General features: G+C 47.3%; 1 protein-coding gene across 6 annotated transcripts in view; it reads left to right on the top strand.

Annotated features, from left to right (window-relative positions):
• Epb41l4b (erythrocyte membrane protein band 4.1 like 4b) overlaps positions 1 to 18259 on the top strand; it is a 151197-nt gene that overhangs the window by 8972 nt on the left and 123966 nt on the right. The window lies entirely within an intron of this gene.

The following is an 18259-nucleotide window of genomic DNA, read 5'->3' as shown; positions in this document are numbered from 1 at the left end:
TTCCTTGATCAGCTGCGCCTGCTCTAAAGCAGAGCTTTTTCAAAACTTGCAAGGTAACGCGGAGCTTACCGTTGTAACGGTTTGAAGTGTATAACGATTATACCAGTCACCTCTAGAACTTTTTTCTCTTCTTAAATGGAAACCCCAGCCCCATTTGAACACTAACTCTTCATCTCCCCCACCACACAGTACTCCCCCCTCCCTAGCCCTTCCCCCTGGATCCTTTACAGTCCTCCCTGGGAGTTCCCAGGAACACTCTGTGAAACAGGAGGCTGCTTGTACACCTGAGCTGGAGGGAGCAGTGGAAAAAGGCTCTGGGAAAGCCAGATTGGGTCCATCCTTGTTGGGATGCTCAAAAACAACTTTGCATAGTATTAAAGGGCCAGCGTACCCTTCCTCACTTCCAGGTACACCATCCCAGGTCCTGGTGCCCCCCCACCCCTTTCTGCTTTTTGTCCTTTTGAAGCTGACTGCTCTCATCTCATTAAGTAGATTCCTACAGTATTTGCCCTCTGGTGTAAGGCTTGTGTCATTTAGCTGCAACCCTCTCGGTGGTAGGCTGCACATTGCATATCCAAGTCTGAGAAGTGTATGGGTTTTGGACTGCATTACCCCAGACCTCTCTATCCAATAGTGCTGCTGTCTTTGGAGCTGTAGATGCCTTCAGCCCTTATCTCTTGATTTTTATTTTAATGAATTTATTAATTAGCAAGCGCGTGTCTGTGCACATGCTGTGGTGCATGTTTGGCTGGCAGGAGACAACTTGCAGGAGTGGGTGCTTACTTTCTACCATGTTGGTCCCAGGGCTCGAACTCGGATCCTCAGGCTTGGTGGCAGGCCCTTACCTGCTATGCCCTTCCCTCCTGGTTGATGGGATGGTGGTGTCTCCCTTGCGACTCGCTCTGTGCTCAGTGTCTTCTAATCCTGTCTTAGTCTGGCGGTGGTGGTGGGAGGTGATGAGCCCGTTACATTTTTTTGTCAGAGTTGCCCAGTGTTGACAAGTCTTCTGTCCAGCATATTAAAAAGTGAGATATAATTACAAAAGAATTTTTGTTGAGACAAGGTCTCACTCTAGTCCAGATTGGCCCAGCGCTCACTCTGTAGCCCATGCTGGTCTCAACTCACATCGAACTTCCTATCCTTGGCCTCTGCAGTACTAGATGTGGGCCACCATGCCTGGTCAGATGGTTCTAGAACAGGGAGAATCTAGGACAGTACAGTGAGGATCCTTGTACCCCCTCCACCCAGCTCAGGCACAGACCAGTCCCCAGTGCAGACATGGCTCTGAAATGCTTTCTGGGGTACATTCCTGCTCCTCTTCCTGAAGCTCGCCGCAATCCCCTCTTTCTAAGGACTTTGCCTGAGCAGTACATTGTTAGTCTCTCGTGCTCTGAGCTGAGGTTGTTTTTCTTTTAGCCTTGTGTGAGAGAGACCCATCCATGATGAAGAGGTACCCGGGGTGCTAACTGCTCTACAGTTACTCTGTTGCATAACTATAATGGATCCGTTTATCCTTTTGGGATGTTTTCAGTTTAGAGCTATTTGGAAAAGAAAAACAACAACAACAACAACAAAAACAACATTTTGTCAAACCTCTTTGACTTGGTCCCCAGGTTGGTATCTCGTGCAAGTGTCTCTTTTAGGATGCATAGCTAAGGGAGTGGGCTGGACCTCTTAATATTATGCCAAGTGGTTTCCCAGCATCGCAGCAGCACATAAAGACATCAGTGATGCCTTCTGCTCTGGGGTCAGGCAGGCATTCTGCAGCTTTTTTTGTTTGTTTTATATCTGCAGTCTAGTGGGAGTGGCAGCAGTGCTTGTGGTCTTCCTTTTTTTGGTGCTGGGATTTGAACCAGGTCCTCATGAATGCTGGGCAGGTGTCCTGTTCCTGAGCCAGGACCCTCACCTCCCACCTTCTCTTCCCCCAGTTAATGTAGGATTAAATGTTGGTCACCCGGTTCTCCTTCTGGATCACTTAACCTTAGCCCCGGTGCCTGCCTTTGCTGCCACTGTGCCTTCCCTCTGTGCAGGGCTCTCTCACCCTCACACCTACTCCTCAGTGAGCTTGTCTTATCCTCTCCCTCAGAGAACACAGTCAGCAGGCAGGCTTCCTTGGCAGCCTCTCCTTGCTGAAGAGGAGTTGTCAGTGTTTGACTCTGCTGTCGACAGCATGAGCTGTATTAGCGGCTGCTGGGGGCTTTGGGTGAGCAGTGAGCGGTGAGAGAGTCTTGGCTTCATTCTGCCCGCATTAGTGCTGGTGTGTGTGTGTGTGTGTGTGTGCGCGCGCGCGCTTGCTTGTGCATGTGTGTATTTGTACAGGGACATGTGTATGGGTGTGGGTGTACATGAGTACATCTGCATGTGGAGGCCAGAGGACAATTTAGAATGCTGTTCCTCATGTTCCTCAGATGCCATCTACTGTTTTGTTTTTTAATATCCACCCCCACCCCATGTGTGTGTGTGTGTGTGTATGTGTGTGTATGTGTGTGTATGTGTGTGTGTGTATGATATGTATAAATGCATGTGACACAGCGAGTGTGTGGAGGGCAGAGAACAAGTTTGTGGACTCTGTTCTGCCGTTTGGGTGGGTTCTGGGTCCCCAACTGTATTGTAGTGTAGTGTATTGTATTGTAGTGTAGTGTAGTGTATTGTATTGAGACAGAGTCCCTTATTGGCCTGGATTCTGTTCATCTGGCCGGTCAGGGAGCCCCAAGAATCTACCTATTAGCTTTTCCATCGCGAGAATCTTACAAGTGTGTACCACTGTCCTTTACATGGGCTTTGGAAATGGAGTTTAGGTCCCCATGTTTTTAAAGTGAGTTTCTTACTGACTGGGATGCCCACCCAGTACTGTATCATGGGCTCTAAGCATGGATCATGAGAATTCGGTATTGACCCAGGCACTCTATATTTATATCCTCAGCTCTGGCCTTCCCCAGTGACTCTAAAATAAGTTTCAGATATGGTGTTTCAAACATGTACTTCATTCATTAGGTGTCTCTGGAAGATAATGCTACACTTTAAAAGGCATACACAAGGCTTTGAAAACATCTCAATATAATGCAACAGTTGCTTTTAGATATCATGTATTTAGCTAATGTCAAGACTTTTCCTCGGTTTGTAGCAGGGTCCAATTGTGCTTTGTTGACAGTCTCCATGAAGCAATTGGCTAGCCCTCTCTCCTCTTTCAGTTTTCATTTTTTACCGTGTATTTGTTGCAGAAGCTGAGACATCTGTCCTGTCTATGTTCCTAACTTTCTGGATTTTGCTACATTTGGTCACCCTGGCAACTGGTTGCATTTGAGGCCCCTGAGTCAGGATGTGTATATCACTGGGATAGGTGCTGATGCTCAGGAAGTGTGGGTGGAGATACATAACCAAACCTGATGTAGATACTCAATGGGAAGGCCTAACGGGTAAGACCTGGGAGACAACTCCCAGATGAATGGAAAATACCACGGAGAGACTTTGCACTCTGAGGGCAAACAGAGGAACAACTTTCCCAGCAGCTGGAACAGCATATGCAAAGGCCCTGGGGCTTGAAACAGCGTGTTCAAGGTTCCTGCCCCTTGCTCTGTGCCAGCCAGCAAGCCTAACCCTTTCCCACTGGTCTTGACCCTTGAAGAGGTCCAGATTCCTCTCTGTAGATGGGAGGAAGAAATATTTTCTTTTTCTTCTGTGTGCTTTCGGTTTCCTTACCAGCTCCTTGATAGACACTTTTTTATCCTGATCTCTCCTGTCTAGGTTCCCTTTACCCTTACAGGGAGCCCTCTGCAAGTCCTTTCTATCTCCCCCCCCCCCCCCCCACTGGGTGTGCCAGCGTGTTTCAGGGAACACAAAGCCAGAGAACACTGCAGACGGAATGCAGTCATCTAACTCTGGGTCTGTTGGAATGACTGAGTGTTTGGCTTCCTGGAGCCAGAGGAGGCCACTGGTTCTGAGTGGATTTGCATTTCCAGCTGCCTGAAAATGCTCACTGCTCTCTCCAGCACAGGATGAGAATATAAACAGGTTGGCTTTGGGCAGGCGGCTCTCAGATTTTCTTAGTGACACCCACTCATTTAGCAGCCATACTCTCTCCCGGAGGCTCCACTATCTGCCTCTTCTAAAGCAGTCATGGCGGGGATCTCTGGCCTGTGATGTGGACACGGGCGTCCTCCAGGCACCTGATATTTGGTAAAGGCCCAGGTGGGTTAGTTATTAACCAGCCATGCACTCTCAGCTGCCCATCCCTGGCTTTCATCCGCCGCAAGCCTTTTATTGCTTCTGTGGGCTGGGGCTTGAGACCAAGGCTCAAGCAGCCTGCTCTGTATCTGTTAGTCAGCACCTGTACCTCTTTGATGACCGTGAGGATGGCTGGTCAGAGTTCAGGGAGGGGCCCAGGCTGCCTTGGAACTGGGGTCCAGGCCAGGCCTCTGAGTTGCCAGTGGCAGATCTAGTAGGGCAAGGAGATTTTATGGGATCAGGACTGTCTTACTGGGAACAGGAGGAATCTAAGCTTCGGAATATGTTTTCCAGGATACATTGCTATTCTAGAGCTAGGGGTTTGTTGAGCTTTGAATCCAGAAAGCCTTAGCGTTGTGAGTCGGGGTAAGACCCAATGCTCCCCAACCCCCATTTTGTTGCAGTAGTCTTAGCCAAATGTGGAGGTACATACAGGCATGCCTGTCCTGTACTCTCAGTCCTGAGAAGGCTGAGGCAGGAGGATCATTACACAGTGTAGGGCAGAAGGTTACATTGTGAGACCCTGTCTATAAAAGCAATGACATCTAAAGTAAATTCTACAGTCTTGCTGGGTGTGGTGGCACTCTTTAATCCCAGCACTCTGGAGGCAGAGGCAGGTGGATCTTGTGAGTTTGAGGCCAGCCTGGTCTACAGAGTGAGTTCTAGGACAGCCAGGACTATACAGGGAAACCCTGTCTGGAAAAATAATAACAACAAACACCGAACTCAACCCAACCCAACCCAAAAACCATATAGCTTCTTCATTAAAGAGACAATAGTCTCTTCATTAAAGAAAAGTGGAAAGCTTGTGTGTTGTCTTTGTGTGTATGTGTGTTTGTGTATGAGACAGGTACCCAGTGGAGGTCAGAGGTCAACCTTGGGTATTTGACCTTGCCCTTCACTTTGAGGCAGGATCTCTTGGAGAAGCCCTCTCCCTGCCTTGTCTTCTTTTTTTTTAAAAGAAAAAGGATTTGTGTGCACAGGAATTACTGTAATGTGCTGTTTAATTTATTCACTCACAGAGAGTTGAGCCTTTCCCATTCAGGAGTTGCCCAGATGGCTAGAGTATTCTATTTACCAAAGAGACCTGCTCTATTACAGCTATTTCATCTATCAAAAGAAGTAAGCCATAGAGCCTCTAGCTTATGTAAGACCCTCTGTGGGCGAGGCAGATGCTCAGAGGCAGAGCCCCACTTCCATGCAGGGTACAGGATTGTCCTTGACATGCTTCATACATACCCTGCTAAAAAGGAGACAGAGCATCTTATTTTGATGTCCTAGGTGAACCTGCTATAGGTTTATTATTCTCCCAGACTCCAGGACTCTAGGACTCCCACCAAAAGGACACAACTCTGTGATGGGTACCCCTTCCCAGTTGTCCCAGACTTCTAATGATCCAGGCTCTTGGATCATCTCTGTATAGTGTGCCTTCCTTTAGAGAATCATGGCCTCAGTCCTTAGGTTATAATGAGGCTTTGAAATTATTTATTTAGTTTATATGTACGGTTATTTTGCCTGTATGTATGTCTGTGCATCATGGGCATGCCTGGTGCCTTGGAGGCCAGAAGGTGTGGGATCCCCAGTTAGAGACAGTTGTGAACTGCCATGTGGGTGCTAGGAATTGAATGTGGGTCCTCTGGAAGAGCAGCCAATAATGGCCTTAACTACTGAGCTATCTCTTCAACTCATGGAATAGTGATTTTAAAAATTTTCATATATTCTAGAATCTCCTGGGGGAGCTTTTTAAAGTGTATTTTCAGGGACATACGTCAGGTTCTTGGTAACCCCCAGGAATACTGGATATGGGTGGGGCAGGATGCTATCCCCAGAATGTTTCAAGGCTTGTTCTCTTCCCTCCCTCCCTCCCTCCCTCCCTCCCTCCCTCCCTCCCTCTTTTTTTCCCTTCCTTCCCTTCTTCCTTTCTTTTTTCCTGAGACCACGTTTTGCTGTGTAGTTTAAGGTTACCCTGGAATTCACTGTGTATCTTGGACTGGCCCCAAACTCACAGAAGTCCTCCTGCCTCAGCCTCCTAGGTGCTAGGATTCAGGCGTGTATTGATATTGACTTCTGTGTAGTTGACTCTTACCTCTTCAGGGCCCGGTTATCTCTCCAGGCTCACCCATCTCAGCTGGAGCTTGTCATTTGCTGTCCCCTCGCCCTCCTTCCCTTCCTTCCTGGGAACTTGCGTGAGGGACACTTTTGCCACAGGCAGACCTAACACTTTTCATGGGCTAGCTGTTGTTTATATCATCATTAGAATAATATATAGCTCTACTGGCCTTTTATTTTTGCAAATGATTTCTCGTTGTGGTGAAACTGGCATGACATAAAGTTTAAGGTGAATGGTACCTGTTATATTCAGTATGGTGTACCTTGTACCCATTAAGCAGGCACTCCCCACTGCTCCTTTGCTCTAGGCAACCTAATCTTTTGTCTTTGTGGATTTGCTGACGCTGGGCATTTAAGTAGAATCCTACCATGGGTGGTAGTTTCTGTCTGCTGCCTTGACTTAGCATAATGTCTTTAAGGTGCACCAGCCATTTTCCTTCTTCAATACCATGGTTTTATGACTTAGTGTAGTCTGTGTTACAGGTAGTCCTACTTGCACCCTTACTGTACAAACGAGGAAATAGGATTACAGGACAGTTAAGCTGTTCCCAGAGCGTACATACTGAGCATACACAGTAATAAAGATCCCTGGCTCCTTCACTGACCGGCTGGTGTCTCCCTCTTAACCTTGACCCTTTGAGCCTGTGCTAGCTTTGGTGCTGTAAGCTCGGCCTTTGAAGTTGAAGGGTAAGGATGAAACTTTATGAGAGACTCTGAAGCCTATGCATAGCATATGATACAGCTCTGGGAGCAGAAGGCACCTATGATGCCTCCCTCGGAGCTGCTGAGCAGGACTGATAGTTCAAAGGTCTCGGCTTAATTGGAATGGGTCAGTTTTGTGATGTGTCTCCCAGATGTTAAATGTTGAGCATTGTGCTGTGTATATGGTGTTGGAAGAGCACTGTGTGTTGAAAATGATATGAGGGCTCCTAAAGGTAGCAGTTACCCCAGATAAAGGGTATCCCCCAAAAGCTGTGTTTGTGCTGTACCAGCAGAGCTTCAAGCTACATGCAGAGCCACCCTGATGCCACTCCATAGCCATCCAGGAAGTTCTGTTTCCCTATTTTATGGAGGAGGCAACAGAGGTGTCAAACTGAAGTCTCTCATCTGGGATCTTGTCTCTAGAATGGGATGGGCCCAGGAAGCCTGGCTCTAGCTTTCTGTGCTTCATCTTTCAATATCTTCTTTAAAATTTGGGGTGGGGGGAGTTTGGTAAGGTGGCTCAGTCTGTAAAGGGTTTGCCAAGTGAGCATGAGAACCTGAATTTGGACCCACGGTGCTTGCTATGCAAGAGCTCAGTGGTGTGTGCCTGCAGTCTCAGGGCTGGGGGGCCAGAGACAGGCAGGTCCTGACGCTCCCTCTGTCCCAGCTAAGATGATCGGGTGACTAGGTTTAGTGGGACAGAGTGTCTCAAAAAAAAAAAAAAAAAAAAGAAAGCAGTCAACAGAGGATGGGGTTGAGAGTGTGGGGTATAGAGGAGGCAAGAGGACATATGGGAGATGGAAGAAGAGACTAGAGCTATGCTATACAAGGAGATTAGCAACAGCAAGGTGTGTCAGAGGAGAGATGGGGAAAGATGATCTACTAAAAACAAATTTGTTTAAAAAATGCTATAATGGTGGGTCTGGAGCAATAGCAGTAGTTTTTCTAGAGGACTCAGGTTCTATTCCCGGGGGATCCGATGTCCTTTTCTGACCTCAGTCGGTGCCGGGCATACATGCATGCAAGCAAAATGACCGTACACATAAAATAAGAAGTAATTCTAAAGTATTAAAACAGAAAATGCCACCAGACGAACTAGCCCTGTTTCTACCTTGATTTGAATAGGGAGGAAAGACATCTCTGTTGTTTCAACCGTGAGTCCATGGTATTTTGTTCTGACCTCTTGAACAAATGGATATTGCAGCTGAGACCTAGAGAATTCTGCTTGCTCCTTTGACTTTTGAGCTAGCTACTGGCCACGTCGCCATGCCTTTCTGATGACCACAATATGAAACAATGTGAAACACCATCCCAGCTGGACAATTGGAGCTTCATGGAACTCACTGGGAGCAAAGAGGCTTGGGTTGGGGATGGTTTTGAGGGGGAGGTGACAAAGTTCGTGTAGATGGCCCAGGTAGGAACAGCCTCTCTGAGGAGGGCATGCAGCAGTGGCTCCTGGATGGCTAAGCCTGGGGAGATGGACAGGAAAGCTGTGGCCACTGAGTGTTCTAGGGCAGTGGAGGTAGGCGTTGCAGGATGCTAGATAGCCTGCCCACAGGCACAGGTGAGCTGAGGTGCCGTTATCAGTTAACCTGGTGCTGGGCCTGGGCAGAAAGATGGGTGCTCAGGGGTTGGGTACAAACTTGGAAGCCAGTGAATTTAATGGTTGTATTTAATGGTGGGACTTATGGTAAAAAGAGCAGATGTCTTCCCATGTCTATGCCTGGCAAGTTGCTGAGGTTGAGAGCTCAGGAGGAGAACCCTTTAAAGAAGGGGTCACTGGATCTTTGTTTTTGTAAAGGTTGATTGTATGTGTGTGTGTGTGTATGCACGTGCATGCATGTGTAATTTTTTTTAAGGTGCCACAGCCCCATGGTACCTTTATTCCTTGTTGGTTTACATGAGGCCAGCACAAAAGACCAGTAGGTCAGGCCCCTAAGGAGAGATCTAGGAAGATTTGAATAGGTACTATAGCCAGGAGGAGATGGGGCACAGCCATGGCGGACCTTGTGAGATACTCTCCCTGCCATGCCCAGAATACCTGAGCATGGGTGTAGTGTCACTGTCACCAGCTGGTATAGGTGATGAAAGAGAGGCAGTGCCAGCCAGGCAGTGGTGGCACATGCCTTTAATCCCAGCACTTGGGAGGCAGAGGCAGATGGATTTCTGAGTTCGAGGCCAGCCTGGTCTACAGAGTGAGTTCCAGGACAGCCAGGGATGCACAGAGAAACCCTGTCTCACAAAAAACAGAAACCAAACCAAAGAGGCAGTGCCTACTCTTTGCTTTGTTGCCTTACCTTATACATGGAAGGAGTCAACACTTTCCAAGGAGAGAGAAAAAGCGTGCAGGCATTTGTCGAATGGTGCCGTGTACACAGAATCAAGCCAGGTACCAGACAGAGTCAAGACTGAATGAGAGGGGTATATTTCCCCAAATTACTGGCAAGTTAGTGAGAAATGGTGCCTTCCACGATTGCAGAGAACGCTTTGGGTTTTATATAGTTTTACCATGAATTGCTGAGACACAACACAGGAGGGGAGAAAGAGACCATGAGAGGCCACCTTGCTTTTCTGAGGATGGCAGAAGCCAGCTCTGTCAGAGCACTGGGACAGATGCTGTGGACACAGCAGGAACAGAAACTGGAGTCTGTGACATAGACACAGGGAAGACAGCCTGGCTCTAGCAGTTCATTAAGAGCCATGCCTCTGAGTCCCAGTGGGGATTAGACTTCTCTGAAACACGGATTTCAAGGCTTCCTAGGTATTTATAGAGGTAAGTACAGGAGAGGTGACAGAGACATGTAGATGCCAGCTTGGCTTAAGCTCCATCTTGTCTTCCTTTTGTTTTTTCTTTCTCTCTCTTTCTTTCTTTCTTTCTTTCTTTCTTTCTTTCTTTCTTTCTTTCTTTCTTTCTTTCTTTCTTTCTTCCTTCCTTCCTTCCTTCCTTCCTTCCTTCCTTCCTTCCTTTCTTTCTTTCTTTCTTTCTTTCTTTCTTTCTTTCTTTCTTTCTCCCTTTCTTTCTCTCTCCCTCTCTCCCTCCCTCCCTCCCCCCTTCCCTCCCTCCCTTTCCCTCCTCCCTCCCTCCCTCCCTCCCTCCCTCCCTCCCTCCCTCCCTTTCCCTCCTCTCTCTCTCTCTCTCTCTCTCTCTCTCTCTCTCTCTCTCTTTCTTTCTTTCTTTCTTTCTTTCTTTTTAAAAATAGGACATAAATATCATTGTGTTGCCCAGGCAGGCCTGGAATTCCTGGGCCCAAGTGGTCATCCTGCCTCAGCCTCCGCGCCTGGTGTGTACCACTGTGCCAAGCTCAAAATGAATTGTGAAGATGCATTTTGGTATTCATGCCCGTGATACTGAGTGCAATTAACCTCACTGGAAAGGGGAGCCTGTGCTTCCATTTATATGCGGGTCTGAATGGGCAGAACTCATCTGTGGAGGAAGCAAGTCAGAATAGCTGCTGCCTCTGGTAGATGGAGGAGGGAGGGTCACACAGATGTTTCCATCTGTCACACAGCTCAGATGTGTGCATTTCTATAGAAACACTACTTAGAATTCTTAGAATTCGTCCCAAAGAATTCTTTTAAATCAGTGAAGGGCCAGGGGAGGAAAAGATGGCATGGAACAGTGACCATGGCTAAAGCCAAGGGGACAGGTGTCTATATTCCATTGACCTTTTGTCTGAGACTGGCCATGATGTAAATTTTTTGTGTGTGTGGTGTAAATAGAGGCAGTTGATTAAGAAAGGGAAAACACAGCATCCCTAAGGGTGGCCGTGGGCTAGTGAGCAGGGAAGACAAACACGGAAAAGCCGGTGGGGAGCTGTAAAATAAACAGCCTCTCCAGTCCTCTGTTGACCCCGCCTTCCTGGAAACCTGTCTGCTGTTCCGAGTCTTCCTGGCTGTCATCTGCGTTTGCTTGTTTCCTGCTTTCCTGGGCACTGAGAACCTTGGCTTCTCCCACTGTCCTCTGGCACTGGCCAGTCTTTTGCCCATCCCTGTTATCAGGAAACAGACCCTCCCTTCCGCCGACTTTGACCGCTGAGCCACCCATCGTCGAGTCTCCTTATCTCCTCCCTGTTCTCTGTCCCAGGTCTTTCTCTTCTGTGGGTGAGCACACAAAGGGGGAATTCACTGGATCTCATTTCTCTTCCTTCTGCAATTGTAAAGTGCCACCTGTGCCTTTGTTCACGGATGCAGGCCGGGCTGGGAGTCCAGGGTGCTCTCCCCGCACTTGCACTCCAGTGAAAGATAAACACCCTGTGATTCTCTAGGTATGGGCTTCAAAGCAGACACAATAAATCTGTGGTGCTGAGGGAAGGAAGGAAGGAAGGAAGGGACGAAACCTGTGAAGAGGCACAAGGAAGCCTCCAGCAGGTCGAAGTTAAACTGGGGAAAGTCCTAGAGGGTGGCTTCCCAGGCTGTCTACACTGGGGAGTGCCTTAACTGGACCTGTCCATTTTCTATGGATGTCACACTTGAGTCTTTTTTTTTTTTAAGGCAACTAAAGGTCTAAGCAAGGTCTTAAAACAATACTAACCATTTTATATAAAAATTTGTATTTCTAGATTTTCATCAAACACTGGGAAAACGTGATATGTACTCTGCCTTGCCTCAGAGTGGTGAGCCCGTCCCATCCCTTGGTGATCAATTTTTGGTCTCTGCAGCATCCATTAGAAGTTGCTCAGAATGTGTGACAACCCTGTTATCGATGTTCCCCTTCCTTTGCACACTCTAAGTTTCTTAGAAGGCATGGGATTGGGACTGGTTCAAGTCTGGTTTGGTGCCAGAGCCTTGGGGACTCGTGCCTTTCCAGGTGTGTTCTGCCCCAGCTAGTGGAAGTTGAGGTTAGTTTATGACCAACCTGGGCAGTTACTATATTTGTTCTTAGGTGTTTGGTTCTGTAAATAATTTCCTACATGTGCATTCTATTTTAAAGGAACATTTCACAATAGTCCTGGTTCAAGTTCCTGGCCTGCTTGGCATTCCATTGTCCCTCACAAAAATGCATATGTGAGTGGGCTGTATTTCCCCCCACTTAATGGCTGGGCAAAGCACACTTTGGTATGGTGGACTTACAGCCAAGGCCTTAATCACAGCAGCTCACGTTAACTGCAAACCATATGCCTGGGGAGACATTTTGATGCCTCTCTTGCAGACCCAAACCTGAGGGGAGACTGAGTCCCACACCTTCCTTTTCTCCATGTGAACCTGTATGAGCTTCTCCTCTGTGCTCGGCCACTGGACACTAAGCTTCATGCCTAGCTCCTCCCGCCTCCCTGCAGACAGGCAGTGACTTCTCCTCTTTTTGTTTTTGTTGTTGGTTTGTTTGTTTGTTTGTTTGAAACAAGCTGTCCCTCTGTAGCCCTGGCTGACCTGGAACTTACATCGTACACCAGATGGGCCTTGAACTCATAAGAGATCCACCTGCCTCTGCCTCCTGAGTGCTAGGATTAAAGGATTAAACCATACGTGGCTACTTTTTTTTTTAAGATTTATTTATTTATTCTTATTTTATGTGTTTGGCTGTGTGGAAGTACACCACATGTGTAGCCGGTGGCTTTGGAAGCCAGAGAGGGTAGAGGATGCTCTACAGCTGGAGTCACAAGAAGTTGCCAGCTGCTATGTAGGTGCTAGGGACTGAATCTGGGTCCTCCGCAAGAGCAACAAGTGCTCTTAACAGCTGAGCCACCTTTCTAGCCCCTGCATTAAAAACAAAAACAAAAACCACCCCCTAAGGCCCCAAATAGCATGAACAACAAAATTATGGAGTCACCACCCCGCCCCCAAAAAAGAAAGATCAAAAGTTAAAACCCATCTTTAAAACCAGCTTCGTTTATGTGTGCCTGCATCCGATGAATGGATAAAGATGCCCCAGTTATAGTCTTAGGACTTTTGGAAATACAGGTGGTATTAAAGGAAAAGTTTCCTTGACTTTTCTCTTCATTAACCTTTAGAGCTGTTTACACACACACACACACACACACACACACACACACACACACACAGTGTAATTACTCTGAGTGTAACAATTGGTGTCATTCTTGTTTACAGAGTGTCAGAGACCTAAGGGGTAGGCATTGTGTGTACTGTTGTCTTCAGCACCAGCGCCTAAGGGCTGCCATGCAGTGAAGGGCCTTGCTTACAGTGGGGTGGGTAGAGAGGTCCTGGACACTGTTCTCGCTCCCCCATGGAGCAGGGACAGTGCTGAGTGTGCTTCCTCATTTTTGCCCCAACTCCCCTTGGCAGCACAGGCTTCATTTTACAGATGAAGCAAACTTACAAGGCGCAGGGTCTGAGTCTGACTCTGCTGGCTGTAGGCCTTGGGACCTAGAGGCCAACCTTCTCTAACTGGAAGCCCCGTCCCTCCCTCCCTCCCTCCCTCCCTCAGTTGGCTAGAGAGACTGAAGCAGTGTGCCACCTGCTGGGAACATTAAACAGGGAAGTCTGCACTCTTCATTCTGGTGATGGAGCTAAGACCACAGTGCTGGTAGCACTGCTTTTCTTGGGTGGGGATGGCTACCCCTGTTGCCCTTTCCCTGTCTTCTGGTGGACTTTCCTCAGAGCATCTTCATCCCTTGTGTCTCTCTGTGCCCTGTCCTGTCCTGTCCTGTCTTGTTCTCTACTCTTTTCTTCTTTTTTTTCGCACGTGTTTAATGTGTGTGTGGTATGCACACCACAGGGGGAGGGGGGCAAACTTGGCGGTCAGAGGACAACATTGGGAATAAGTTCTCTCCTTCTACCATGTAGGTTCTGGGACTGAACTCAGGTCACCATGTCTGACAGTAAGCACCTTTATTTAATGAGCCATCTTACCAGCCTGACTGCTCTCTATAGACACGGATGGGTTAGGGCTCACCATGATAGCCTTATTCTAACCTGACTCTTTTAAACGCCCTGTTTCCAAGTACTGTGACATTCCGAGGTCAAGGCTTCTATGTAAGACTTTGAAGGGTCAACACTGCTCAGTCACGTAACCTCAAGAAATGCATCCCCACCCTCTGCTGATAGTCATGCTACCGAGAGTGAGGCTACTGCCACCCCTAGGTGTGTCTTGTGGGTAAACTGGGGCAAGGCCCTGATAAATTCATCACCAGACTTCACGCAATTGTGAGAAGTCTTTACTGGTTAGAAAACTCTTAGACATCAGGCTCCACCTGAGCTGAACAGGAGTCAGGACTCAAAACCCAAGCCCGTGTCCTCCCGGCCCCGCGTTACTCGGTATCCAGTCAGATGTGAAGATCCTGTGAAGGTGAACTGTGAAGTTGAAAGTTGTGGTTGGAGTGAAGGCTGGGTTCTTAATGGGACTGGGCTTAGGGGGTGCTGGTTATGAGGTGGCATTAATATGCCTCACTCTGTGTGTGTGTGTGTGTGTGTGTGTGTGTGTTTGTGTGTGGCCAGCAGTTTATGTCTGGTATCTTTCCTATAATGTTTCTCCCAACTTTTTATTTATTTTAACTTTTTAAAAAAGGGTCTTTCACTGAATCTTAAACTCAGCAATTTCATTAGGCTGCCTAATGAGCTTCGGGGATCCACTTGTCTCTGTGATCTACATTCCACACCCCCACCCCACTGCTAAGGTGGCATGGATGCCTGGCCTCTCTCCTCCCTTCCCTATCCTCCCCTCCCCTTCCCTCCTTCTACACCCTCTCTTTTTCTTTTTAACATGGATGGGTTCTAGAGATCCAAACTCGTACTTTCAGGGCGGGTGTTTTGCTGGCTAAGTCATCTCCGTAGCGCTCATAGCACTCTTCACGTTTGGCCCATGGGCCGTCACAGTTTGGGGGGACATCTACATCCAGCAAAACTTTGTTTTTTTCAGCTCACAGTTTTCTTGGCTGGTTTCCATGGGGATGTGCTACATACATATTTACTGATGTACAGTTATTTAGTTGCAGAATTCCCGGGGTTGGGGGTGGGGGAGAGGTGTGTGCACAAAAGTACTTCCACACTTGATTCACAGGGCTGCCCTGTTTCAAGCCCCATCTCTGACATAGAAGACATCCACGCTGTAGTTGCATGTTACTGCTCCCCTGGGCACCAGTTGATTTCATTGTACTTTTGCTTTCTTTTGTGTAGTGGTAGGTTGGCTTCCTCCCCTTGCCTTATCTCTTGCTTGGCAGAGGGAGTGAGTGAGTGAGCAGAGAGAGAGCAAGGAGGCAGGGAGAGAGGGGAAGAGAGGAAAAAGGGAGAGAGGAGGAGGAGGAGAAAAGTGTGTGTGTGTGTGTGTGTGTGTGTGTGTGTGTGTGTGTAAGAGTGAGCGAGCAATAGGAGTCCTCCAAACCAAGCACTTCTTAAAGTGATAGAGCTCTTAGCACCTAAGCATTTGTTTTTCCAGCGTCTCATGTTTAGTTCTCAAATTTTGGGAGCAGAAGGACAAAGCATGTCTCTTGCTTGGCTGTCCTAGGCAGCAGACTGTTCAAGACAGTCTTAAGAAAGGCCATTGTCAGGGGTGGGGGTGCACTGGAGAGATGGCTCAGCGGTTAAGAGCACTGATTGCTCTTCCAGAGGTCCTGAGTTCAAATCCCAGCAACCACATGGTGGCTCACAACCATCTGTAATGAGATCTGCTGCCTTCTTCTGGTGTGTCTAAAGACAACGACAGTGTACTTCCATATAATAAATCAATAAATCTTTGGGCTGGCAAGAGTGGGGGTGGGGTGGGGTGGGCCTGGAGTGAGAAGAAAAGAAGAAGAGGAGGAGGAGGAGGAAAGACAGACAGACAGAAAGGCCATTGTCCTCAGAAGGCTCCAAAGTAGCTGCCTGCACACTGACCTACTGATAATGTTTGTCCCATCTGTCAGATGTAAGGTTTGAACATGTAAGTGTTCACTCCTGGGTAACTGGGTAACTTGGTAACTTGGCTGTTGGGACTAGGTCCACTTATTATGGCCCTCCAAGGCTGTCCTCGTGGGGGCTTGTTCCCTTACACATCATGGTGTCTCACTCTGCTGGATGAAGGATGATCACACTTTAGTTCAAGGTCAGAAGTCAGTCCTTCAGAGCTGTTCTGAGTGAGAAAGGCATTGTTTCTGTGCTATTAGATGATAAAGGGAACGTCCTGGTGTCCAAAGCTAACACTTTAGCTTTCATTGCTCTGCATGCTTTCTTTCTGTAAAAGTACTCATTTTGTGTCTGTGAAACTAAGCACAAAGTGAACGATGTATCTATCACTTGTACAGGCTGCCCAAGGGGATGGATCGGTGGCTCGAGGTGCATTCTTGGGTCCTGAGTTGGGTCTAATAGAAGTTTTGTACTGTATTCTGTTGTAATGATATGGGATCAAATTAACTGTTCATGACTTGGAACAATTTTTCTTGTCTGCATCCCACAACCTGTTCATCTTCACTGTGGAAATGGGAATTTCTTTTCCCAACCAGTGGTCCTGATGCTGCAAGGCAGGGCTCGGCCTCATGTTGCTGTCATTGCCTAATCTCCAGTTCGTGTGTACTAGGTGAGACTTTGTTTAAATTCTTGCTCTGGAAAATTTAAATATAAATAGAGACTGCATGGAAGCAACTATAATACACAGAATAGACATTTCTTTTTTCAAAAAATATAATTTATTTATTCTCTATATATGATAACTACACTGTAGCTGTCTTCAGACACACAAGAGGGTGTCAGATCCCTTTACAGATGGTTGTGAGCCACCATGTGGTTGCTGGGAATTGAACTCAGGACCTCTGAAAGAGCAGTCAGTGCTCTTAACCGCTGAGCCATCTCTCCAGCCTGAATAGCCATTTCTTATTTCCTGGATTGATTTGATTGATTGATTGATCTCACAGTACTAGGAATCCAAACCAGAGCCTCATACATTCTAGGCAAGCCCTTCTACCGCTAATCCATATCCTTGACCTGGTTTCTGGGATATTTTAAAGCAAATCTCATAATTTGTTTAGGCTCTTGGTTCTTAGTCACCTCTACCAAATATATATGTAACAGATTTTTCCACATGTCATTATCATCTTCAGTACAAAATAGTGAACTCTTAATGGCACATACCCAACACTTGCTTTATTCTCCATTTGTCTAAAAAAAAAACAAACAAAAAAACCCAACAAAACAAAACCCTTCTTACTAATTTTTTTTCTCACTTGATTCAGGAGCCACTGTAGGTCACAGGTTAGGTTTGGTAGATCTCCCCCTGTGCTGACAGCCTTTTCCCTGACTCTATTCTAACTCTTTCTGGAGCTGGTTAATGGTATATCTAAGGCCCTCAGATAAGTAAGCAGTTTTCTCCTAAACAAAATTAGTGGCCTTCAAAAAGGTTTCTAGCTTCTCTTTTCTTCCCCCCTGCCCCAAGTTTGTTTATCCCACTCCCTGCCCCCTTTGTTTCCAAGCAGGTGATACTCCTGTTAGCATCACCGTATGGTATTTCCCAGAAAACTTGGCTTTACATTTGGAAAAAGTTGATACGTATGACATCTGTTCTGTACACACATATGCCACACACACATGCTGGGTCTGGTCTTCATTACACTTATCTGTTGTTACCTAGTACATTTCCCAGCATGCTTTGGGCCTTAAATGGCCATTTCTTAGGGTTTGTGGATTATGTTAGTCAAGGATTGAACCAGAGCTCACCTGGTAGCACCTTCTGCTCCTTGGGGCATTTGCTGAGGCTCTGCAGCGTTGCTCAGTTGTTGATAGGCCAGGATGGGGTGGTGCCCTCATGTGATTGGGTGACTGGAAGGCTGGCCCAGCTGAGATAGTGGACAGGAACATCTGGATGTGGCTTGTCATGACAGGGTAGGTACACTTACATGCTGGATGGCTCTCCTGCAGAGTAAGCCTGTGTGTGTGTGTGTGTGTGTGTGTGTGTGTGCGCGCGTGCACGTGCGTATGTTATTGCCTCATTTTGGAAAACACAAAATGCCCAGAATACCATGTTCATTCTGTTTGAAGCCATGCCAGGTTCTTCCAGATTCAAGGGAAGGGTACAAAGGCCCTTTCTTGGTGGGAATGGCATGAGAGAATTTGCAGCCAGGTTGCAGGTGCTACCATTTGGAAGGAGAACATAAAAACTGATACCTGAGGTCCTTGACACTTGGCACTTTTCAAGTCCCTAGGTTCTTTGTGCATCTTGTGGCTGATGTTGATGTTTTGAGGCAGGCTCTAACTGTGTAGCCCAGGCTGGTCTCAAACTGCAGCCCTTAGGTCTCCAGCCTCCTGAGTGCAGGGTCTATCAGCATGCGCCACTATATCAGCTTCTTGCTTTTATTATTATTAT

The sequence above is a fragment of the Mus musculus genome, chromosome 4 (genome assembly GCF_000001635.26).
Source record: "Mus musculus strain C57BL/6J chromosome 4, GRCm38.p6 C57BL/6J".
NCBI lineage: Eukaryota > Metazoa > Chordata > Mammalia > Rodentia > Muridae > Mus > Mus musculus.
Note: the sequence above shows the minus strand (reverse complement) of the source record. Positions and strands in the feature narration are given on the sequence as shown.